The sequence below is a fragment of the Coregonus lavaretus genome (assembly GCF_964263955.1).
Source record: "Coregonus lavaretus genome assembly, contig: HAP1_SCAFFOLD_5318, whole genome shotgun sequence".
Classification (NCBI taxonomy): Eukaryota; Metazoa; Chordata; class Actinopteri; order Salmoniformes; family Salmonidae; genus Coregonus; species Coregonus lavaretus.
Window position 1 is genome coordinate 4822 of NW_028161119.1, and position 7679 is coordinate 12500.

At 41.1% G+C, this 7679-nt stretch overlaps 1 protein-coding gene across 1 annotated transcript in view; it reads right to left on the bottom strand.

The window, feature by feature from the left end:
- Positions 1–7373: 7373 nt before the first annotated feature.
- LOC311121082 (circadian locomoter output cycles protein kaput-like) overlaps positions 7374–7679 on the bottom strand; it is a 26728-nt gene continuing 26422 nt past the window's right edge. The window contains exon 20 of the mRNA XM_084195612.1: positions 7374–7679. This exon is cut by the window's right edge and continues 374 nt beyond it. The gene's annotated coding sequence lies outside the window, so the exon portion shown is untranslated.

Sequence of the window (7679 nt, forward strand, 5' to 3'; positions counted from 1 at the left end):
GAAACATAGAACCAGGAGTAGGATAGGCTCTGTCTGGGAAACATAGAACCAGGATAGGCTCTGTCTGGGAAACATAGAACCAGGAGTAGGATAGGCTCTGTCTGGGAAACATAGAACCAGGAGTAGGATAGGCTCTGTCTGGGAAACATAGAACCAGTAGGATAGACTGTCTGGGAAACATAGAACCAGTAGGATAGACTGTCTGGGAAACATAGAACCAGTAGGATAGACTGTCTGGGAAACATAGAACCAGTAGGATAGACTGTCTGGGAAACATAGAACCAGTAGGATAGGCTCTGTCTGGGAAACATAGAACCAGTAGGATAGACTGTCTGGGAAACATAGAACCAGTAGGATTGACTGTCTGGGAAACATAGAACCAGTAGGATTGACTGTCTGGGAAACATAGAACCAGTAGGATAGACTGTCTGGGAAACATAGAACCAGTAGGATTGACTGTCTGGGAAACATAGAACCAGTAGGATTGACTGTCTGGGAAACATAGAACCAGTAGGATAGACTGTCTGGGTCTGGAAACCACGTCTTTATGTGTAAATACAATAACTTTAGCTTTATGTGCTTTTAGGGTTTGTTTTATGTTAATAATGTGTCCGTTGGCTTTTAATAACACTTTTATGCAAAGAATGGATGTGATGAATGACGGCGTGTAAAAACGTGCTTCTTCTGTAAAGGTTCCTGGAATGGTTTGGAGGCTGAGGATGTTTTGGTACTGTTGGTTGACTTGTGATAAACAAAGTAAAGGAACTAACGTGTGTGTGTCAGGTGTGTGTTGTGGTATGGTGTGTGTTGTGGTATGGTGTGTGTTGTGGTATGGTGTGTGTTGTGGTATGGTGTGTGTTGTGGTATGGTGTGTGTTGTGGTATGGTGTGTGTGTGTGTGTTGTGGTATGGTGTGTGTTGTGGTATGGTGTGTGTGTTGTGGTATGTGTGTGTTGTGGTATGGTGTGTGTGTGTGTTGTGGTATGGTGTGTGTGTGTGTTGTGGTATGGTGTGTGTGTATATGTGTGTGTGTGTGTGTGTGTGTGTATATATGTGTGTGTGTGTGTGTGTGTGTGTGTATATATGTGTGTGTGTGTGTGTGTGTGTGTGTGTGTGTGTGTGTGTGTGTGTGTGTGTGTGTGTGTGTGTGTGTGTGTGTGTGTGTGTGTGTGTGTGTGTGTGTGTGTGTGTATGTGTGTGTGTGTGTGTGTGTGTGTGTGTGTGTGTGTGTGTGTGTGTGTGTGTGTGTGTGTGTGTGTGTGTGTGTGTGTGTGTGTGTGTGTGTGTACCTGGGTCTCCTCAGGACATACAGTCAGGCCAGGGACAGACAGAGTCCCAGTGGAGACCATCCCTGATCCTGTAAAGCCTTCAACAAAATCACAACAAAAACACAACAACCAAGAACACATTTTGTCATTGGTTTTATTTTCATATTGACCAAGGGAGAAAGGGAGGAGAAGGATTAATAATACAGCAAATACTTTGCTTCAAACTATTTAAACATTTGACGTTGGGAGAGAGGGAGAACACAGCTGGTGACAGGAAGAAGGGGACACACGTCAGCATAGCACCATTTACACTGAGGAATACTGGTGGACGTCACCTGGTAACTGTACAGTAAACTAGTTGGGGTTACCTGGTAAGTCTACATTAAACTAGTTGGGGTTACCTGTTATGTAAGGTTTCTAAGCAGCTTTTTAACCAGTAAACCAGCAAGGGTTTCTAGAAACCACAACGGTGTGTATGGGTGAACTAACAGTCGGGCTTCAGCCTCAGTCTTTCAATGGTCTTCACATGAAAATACCCAACGTCCCCTTTCTGCATTCACCTAACCAGTTTTTTGGTGTGTGTTTTCAAGCCGGACCTTTCAAAAAAAATCCAGCTTGTCCGTGATGCAGGTAACGGAACACCGTTGTGGTCCAACATTCAGAATATTCCAAACAGAGCTGCTGCCGTGATCCAGGTAACAGAACACCGTTGTGGTCCAACATTCAGAATATTCCAAACAGAGCTGCTTGTTACAGTACATCAGAACAATGGAAGCATAGAATTAGAACTTGGAATTTCAGAACTTGATTCTCATTCTATGAACGGAACATGATTTAACCCCTGCCCTTCCTTCACTACACAGCCTGTTTCTCTTCTACAACAAAATGGCTACGTCCCAAACGGTACCCTATTTCCTACACACAGTGCACTACTTTTGACCAGCTCTGGACAAACGTAGTGCACTATATAGGGAATAGGGTGTAATTTGGGACACAGTCAAACAGGGACATACGTTAAGTCTTTCCACCATTACATTCTTCGGGCTGGGCGTATATCAGTGATGTTTAAACAACACTACAATAACATTTTAATGACAACGGTTGCATTTTTCTGCAATAAACTCACAAAACACAAAAACTAAAGGACCTGAATTTGCTGAGGGATGTGTGTTAAAAGGGTAGTTGCGTAAAAGTGTGTGTGTGTGTGTGTGTGTGTGTGTGTGTGTGTGTGTGTGTGTGTGTGTGTGTGTGTGTGTGTGTGTGTGTGTGTGTGTGTGTGTGTGTGTGTGTGTGTGTGTGTGTGTGAGTGCGCGTGAGACACATACTTAGTCATAGCTTCACAGGTAATGGATTTCCCATGAAACCATCCATCAGTCTCAGCATTAATACCTTCATGTGTAATGGATGGGAACACGGTACAGGTTGTTGTTGTTGCCACACAGCTCAGTCTCACACTAACATGGATTCTAGTTGAGCGGAACCCCTCTTGGGCGTCATCATCACCAGCACAAACACAGAGGGAAGATTCTAGAATATTCACTATTCATCATCATTACTGCAACGCGAGAACTGATTGGCTGTTGCCGGGGGCAACCAACGCCAGGCCAAACCCCCCCCCCCTCCGTGATACAGGAAGTAGAACAAAACGAAGAGGAGAAACGACCAAACGACCTCTCACACTCTCTACTCTCTACTCTCTACTCTCTACTCTCTACTCTCCACGACAAAACAATCACAGACATTCTGGGAAGTGCTTTTTCCAACCAACACACTCCTCCTGTCCTGTCCAAGGCTTTTACTGTTAGATATGGCTTCACTGTTACATTCATACTGACTGGCTGACTGAATGACTGACTACTGACCAGACCTGGGTCAAATATCAACTGACTACTGACCAGACCTGGGTCAAATATCAACTGACCACTGACCAGACCTGGGTCAAATATCAACTGACAACTGACACAGGACCAATCTTTACATTTCCGTGACGTAAAATGTGATTTGTTTTTCATGATTTGATTTGTCGATTCGTCCAAATAACCAGAAAACCAAAGCACCAGAAGAATGATTCCTTATTATCGGTCATATCCTATCTTCTCCTGACAGACATGTGACAGGTTCTGTCTGTCCTGGAGAGACTGAGCATGTGCAGAAGTCAGGTTAGGATTGGGCCCTATGTGAGACCTGTATACTGTGGCAGATAGATGCATGTCTATTGAGTCCTTGGCTGAGTCTCAAATGGCACCCTATTCCCTACATAGTGCACTACTTTTAACCAGAGCCCATAGAGGAAATAGGGTACCATTTGGGATACAACCGTTTTATTCCTGAGGAGACGCCATTCAGCAAATTCTGAATCCTTGAATAAGGGAGTTACCATAAGACACAGGGGGAAACACACACACACAATGTAAACACATTCACACACACACATGCATGCCTAGAGGTACACGGATGGACAAGAACACAAACTCGCATACTCTCTCACACACACATAAACACATAGACACACACACTTCCACACACATCCAGACTACACACAGCTAAGTCTGTAATTTACTGTGTACAACCACATTAAGTGCTATAATATCATGGGGAGGTTAAAGATGTACTGTCTGTAAGTCTGTAATTTACTGTGTACCACCACATTAAGTGCTATAATATCATGGGGAGGTTAAAGATGTACTGTCTGTAATTTACTGTGTACAACCACATTAAGTCTATAATATCATGGGGAGGTTAAAGATGTACTGTCTGTAAGTCTGTAATTTACTGTGTACAACCACATTAAGTGCTATGATATCATGGGGAGGTTAAAGATGTACTGTCTGTAAGTCTGTAATTTACTGTGTACAACCACATTAAGTGCTATAATATCATGGGGAGGTTAAAGATGTACTGTCTGTAATTTACTGTGTACAACCACATTAAGTCTATAATATCATGGGGAGGTTAAAGATGTACTGTCTGTAAGTCTGTAATTTACTGTGTACGACCACATTAAGTGCTATAATATCATGGGGAGGTTAAAGATGTACTGTCTGTAATTTACTGTGTACCACCACATTAAGTGCTATAATATCATGGGGAGGTTAAAGATGTACTGTCTGTAATTTACTGTGTACAACCACATTAAGTGCTATAATATCATGGGGAGGTTAAAGATGTACTGTCTGTAATTTACTGTGTACAACCACATTAAGTGCTATAATATCATGGGGAGGTTAAAGATGTACTGTCTGTAATTTACTGTGTACCACCACATTAAGTCTATAATATCATGGGGAGGTTAAAGATGTACTGTCTGTAATTTACTGTGTACAACCACATTAAGTGCTATAATATCATGGGGAGGTTAAAGATGTACTGTCTGTAATTTACTGTGTACCACCACATTAAGTGCTATAATATCATGGGGAGGTTAAAGATGTACTGTCTGTAAGTCTGTAATTTACTGTGTACAACCACATTAAGTGCTATAATATCATGGGGAGGTTAAAGATGTACTGTCTGTAAGTCTGTAATTTACTGAGTACAACCACATTAAGTCTATAATATCATGGGGAGGTTAAAGATGTACTGTCTGTAATTTACTGTGTACAACCACATTAAGTGCTATAATATCATGGGGAGGTTAAAGATGTACTGTCTGTAAGTCTGTAATTTACTGTGTACAACCACATTAAGTGCTATAATATCATGGGGAGGTTAAAGATGTACTGTCTGTAAGTCTGTAATTTACTGTGTACAACCACATTAAGTCTATAATATCATGGGGAGGTTAAAGATGTACTGTCTGTAATTTACTGAGTACGACCACATTAAGTGCTATAATATCATGGGGAGGTTAAAGATGTACTGTCTGTAAGTCTGTAATTTACTGTGTACGACCACATTAAGTCTATAATATCATGGGGAGGTTAAAGATGTACTGTCTGTAAGTCTGTAATTTACTGTGTACGACCACATTAAGTCTATAATATCATGGGGAGGTTAAAGATGTACTGTCTGTAATTTACTGAGTACGACCACATTAAGTGCTATAATATCATGGGGAGGTTAAAGATGTACTGTCTGTAAGTCTGTAATTTACTGTGTACGACCACATTAAGTCTATAATATCATGGGGAGGTTAAAGATGTACTGTCTGTAATTTACTGTGTACGACCACATTAAGTGCTATAATATCATGGGGAGGTTAAAGATGTACTGTCTGTAAGTCTGTAATTTACTGTGTACGACCACATTAAGTCTATAATATCATGGGGAGGTTAAAGATGTACTGTCTGTAATTTACTGTGTACGACCACATTAAGTGCTATAATATCATGGGGAGGTTAAAGATGTACTGTCTGTAAGTCTGTAATTTACTGTGTACAACCACATTAAGTGCTATAATATCATGGGGAGGTTAAAGATGTACTGTCTGTAATTTACTGAGTACGACCACATTAAGTGCTATAATATCATGGGGAGGTTAAAGATGTACTGTCTGTAAGTCTGTAATTTACTGAGTACGACCACATTAAGTGCTATAATATCATGGGGAGGTTAAAGATGTACTGTCTGTAAGTCTGTAATTTACTGTGTACCACCACATTAAGTCTATAATATCATGGGGAGGTTAAAGATGTACTGTCTGTAATTTACTGAGTACAACCACATTAAGTGCTATAATATCATGGGGAGGTTAAAGATGTACTGTCTGTAATTTACTGTGTACGACCACATTAAGTCTATAATATCATGGGGAGGTTAAAGATGTACTGTCTGTAAGTCTGTAATTTAAGTGCTATAATATCACGGGGAGGTTAAAGATGTACTGTCTGTTCCATATAATAAGACTCTGTTTCTGTCTTCATTCAAAAATAATCCATTCTATATACATGCAGTACTCTGATAGAAGGGTCATATATACATCTGGATATATATCTACGTCTTTGAATAGTCTGTCTGTTAAAATATAGATATATATCAAGTGACCGTGTGTGCGGTGTTGTGTGAGGTGTGTTTGACTACTGGCACTTGGGAGTGACTGGTGCAGGATAACAGGACACTGAACAGCTTTAAACCAGAGATGGGCCATCTAAGGATCCCTCCCAAATGCCACCCTATTCACTATATAGTGCACTACTTTAGACCAGAGAATGGCACCCTATTCACTATATAGTGCACTACTTTAGACCAGAGAATGGCACCCTATTCACTATATAGCGCACTACTTTAGACCAGAGAATGGCACCCTATTCACTACATAGTGCACTACTTTAGACCAGAGAATGGCACCCTATTCACTATATAGTGCACTACTTTAGACCAGATCCCTGTGGACCCATGGAGTGTGATATAAAGAAAATAGGGTGGCGTTTGTGACGCACAGCCTTACGCTGCAGGAGTCTGTCAGCTCTCGCTCAGTAACACGGCAGATTCAATTCATTAGCCTAATTAAAGTCAAGATCGCCTAGCCTGGTCCCGGATCTATGTGTTGTATTGTCAAGTTAACACAATTAAACATCTGCCATTTAGCAGATGCTTTTTTTCCCAAAGCGACTTACAGTCAGTCATACGTGCATTCATTTTACGTATGGTTGGCCCCAAGCGGGAATCAAACCCACCACTGAGCCAACACAGGACCAAATATAGGACCAAAGCGATCTGGGATCAGGCTAAGTAATATTGCCCACCTCTGGTCTGGTTTAAACTGTATTTACCTGTCTGTCTGTTTGGTCATCATGATTTGATTGGATCAGACGTGGTTGTTGTTCTGATAAAACTTTTTAAAATGTTGAGCCACTTTCTGTCTCTGAGACAGGAAGTGTTTAAAAACTACATTTCCCAGCATTCCACTACAACCCAAGCCCGTCCATTAAACCAAAAAATCTCTGTCTGGGGCCATGTTCCAACACTTATAAAATACACCCTTAACTGGATTACCTTGATAACCTCAAGACAGGAAGGGAGGAAAGAAGGAAGGATGGATGCATGTTCAAAGTGTTGGAACAGGGCCGTAGACCTTTAGGTGGAAGAGAGACAGGGAGAGAGAGAGAAGCGCTCTTCATACTAGCAGAACATCTCTCACCCCATATCTGACCAGGAAAACACTGAATAAAGTCAAAAGTCATTTTTGTCAAAAGCTCCTAATAAAAGCGTACACAGTTATTTCTCCATGCAATCATATAAAATATTAATTTCAGTTTTTTTCCTTGTAGCTATAATGGATATTTACATGTTTTCTTTTTAGGTTATACAAGTCTGTACTGTCCATTAACACAACATTCCTTTTGGAGTCTCTCGTTACCGTGGCAATGCAGAGTTCTACTTGGTTTCCACGGACACTGTGTTTGTCTCTCCTCCATCGCACAAACAACAACAATCCTCCTGGTTGCTATGGATACAGGGATCCGATGGTTCC